Genomic DNA, 2,568 nt, shown 5'->3' with positions numbered 1-2,568 from the left:
GGTCGCCCACAGTTTGGACTCTGGAACCAAGGAAGGCTTGATTTTTAACCTAGACCTGTATGAGCTGTGTGGTCTTGGGCAAGTTACTTTACCTCTCTGAGCCTCAGTTTCCTTATTTATAAAAATCATGTTAAATTAACATCCAATTTATAAAATTGTGAGGATTTAAAAGGTAATGTTGCCCTGGCCAGTTTGGCTCAGTTGGGGGGCTTGCAGGAGGTAGCCAATCGATGATTCTCTCACATCATTGATGTTTCTATCTCTCTCTCCCTTCTTCTCTGAAATCAATAAAAATATATATAAAAAGATAGTGGGGATACAGAAAGTTTTTAAACTTCTCAGATCAACCCAAGAGGTATTCCTGAGAGAAGCAGCATTTCTGTCCCATTTTAGCCTGAGACCGTGAGTTCACTGGGTGTGTGTGTGGTTGTGGTGGGGGCTGGTATATGGGGGGGTCATATTTGGGAGAAGATGGGACAACTGGGGTAGGGAGAGTTGTCTCAGCCTGGGGGCAGGGGGGGCGGGGGTCAGGTCAGGTCTAAACATGGGCAGTCTTCCAGACCTCCTTCTCAGAGGATGTCCCAACAGCCTTTTGGGCACCTTGGATGATAAACAAGTTGTCACCCTCCAAGCCCCGAATAAACCTGATAAATCCTGGCAAAGCTGAGGAGCAGAGAGGAGGCTCATCTATAAATACTCCATGACTCACTCAGGCTCAGTGTTTATGACTCTGTTGCTCTGGGGAGGAAGGTCTGGGCCAGTAGGAGGCCTCAGGCCTCCTAGTTTGCTCTTCTGGGGCAAGTTTGGGGTCTGTGGCAGGCCCACCACAGCCTGGCTTAGGGTCCAGCCCATTATCGGATTCTGAGAAAATCTCTCCCCTCTCTGGGCTTCCTGTCATTCGGAAAATGAACCATGTTGCTAACGGGCTGCGAGGCAGGATGGCCTGCCGGTTGGGCACACACACAGGTTTCTGGTACCAGAAAAACGTAGGCTCAAGTCTCAATTTCATTCCTTATCTAGCTGTGTGACTTTAAGCCAATCACTTCACTTTTCTGAATCTCCATTTCCTGAACTATAAAACGGGGTAACAATGGAAACACCTTCACAAGATCGGCATAAGGAGAGTGCATATAAGGCACTTCCACAGTAACCAGCACGCAGTAGACCCTCGGGTAACGAACGGCATTACGATTACAAATCAGTCTGTTTAAAATACTATAAGGTTCTCATGTTAATGACAGGTGGAGGCTGCAGATAACCGCTGCCCGCACAGGGGAAGTCTCCCTGACTCACCCCTTTCTGCTAGCTGCCAGTACTTGCCAACTTGTCATGGTGCCACCCAATCACTCACAGACCAGCTGGCCCAGGGGGAATGGGGTGGGGGAGGACAGAGGGGTATCAACCAGTTTGGCAACAAGTACATCCCACAAACCGAGCCCCTCCCCTTGGAGCGAACCACCCCCCTGTACCCTCTTACCCATTATACTTTGGGTACAAAAGAGCCCTTCTCTGAGAAGTACAGCTCTGTTGCAGCCAGGTGTCAATGCATGAGGGAGGAATTTGATAAAGTTGGAATAAGAAGGACTATGGAAGGGGTTCTGATTGTACATGAGCGCTGGCTACCCCGTGTGTTACTGCTACAGCTGGGAACAACTTTCTTCACACTACCTGATGGTGAATTTAACCCCGAAGATGAAGTCGAAGGACTGAAATGCTTAGTGACAGAGACACTTGGTCATCATGGCGGAGTCCTACAGGACTGGGTCATTGATGACTACATTAGTAACTGGTGGAAACCAAATTTTGAACCTCCTCAGTATCCATATATTCCTGCACATACTACAAAACCAAAGGAACATAGGAAGTTGTTTTCAGTTCAACTTCAACAGAAAGCCTTGTTTGCAATCCCTAAAAATTACAAGCTGGTAGCCGCACCATTGTTAGAATTGTATGACAATACACCAGGACACAGATCCATCATTTCTAGTCTGCTTCAGCTTTTGAGCAGGTTCATGGAGAAGTCAAAGAAGCCGTCTCTGTGAGCACAGCTCTACACCGTATAGAATAAACATGGTAGAAAAGTTTTGTTTTATCTCTCTCCCAACGCCTAAATTGCCACCTGCTTGCTATTGTTTGAATAGTAATGTTGATATGAAGAACTAGATAGTGGTGTAAACAAATATGATAATGTTTAACTTGCTTTTGTTTCCACTTGTACGGTTTTGTACATTAAATAAAGTGGACTTCTTTCTATTTGTGTTTTTTTTAATTTCACATTAAACTTGTAAAATTATTTTTTTAAAATAATTTTGAAAGGGGATACTTGAGAATTTGGTTCCCTCCAGAAAGATATTTAGGGAGCCAGTGTTTACTCCAGAACTTTACCAACTCTCTGTTTCCCAAATATGAAGAGCCAAGGTATGAAAACAAGAGTTCCCAAGATTGTTAGGGCAAAGGTAAAACACTGTCATTTATCAGATACCTACTATGTTCTAGCTACTGTCACTAACATCATCATCTCATTTGACTCCCTAGCTACCAGCAAGGTATAACTCCCTTTTGGAGATC

At 44.9% G+C, this 2,568-nt stretch overlaps 1 pseudogene across 1 annotated transcript; it reads left to right on the top strand.

The window, feature by feature from the left end:
* The first annotated feature begins 1,329 nt into the window (after positions 1–1,329).
* On the top strand, positions 1,330–2,042 carry LOC307103523 (cleavage and polyadenylation specificity factor subunit 5-like; annotated as a pseudogene). The gene has a single exon. The product of its transcript is annotated as a cleavage and polyadenylation specificity factor subunit 5-like (transcript).
* Positions 2,043–2,568: the final 526 nt, after the last annotated feature.

Source organism: Cnephaeus nilssonii (genome assembly GCF_951640355.1).
Source record: "Cnephaeus nilssonii genome assembly, chromosome: 7".
Taxonomy (NCBI): domain Eukaryota; kingdom Metazoa; phylum Chordata; class Mammalia; order Chiroptera; family Vespertilionidae; genus Cnephaeus; species Cnephaeus nilssonii.
The sequence above is the reverse complement of the archived record's forward strand: the minus strand, read 5'-3'. Positions and strand labels throughout refer to the sequence as shown.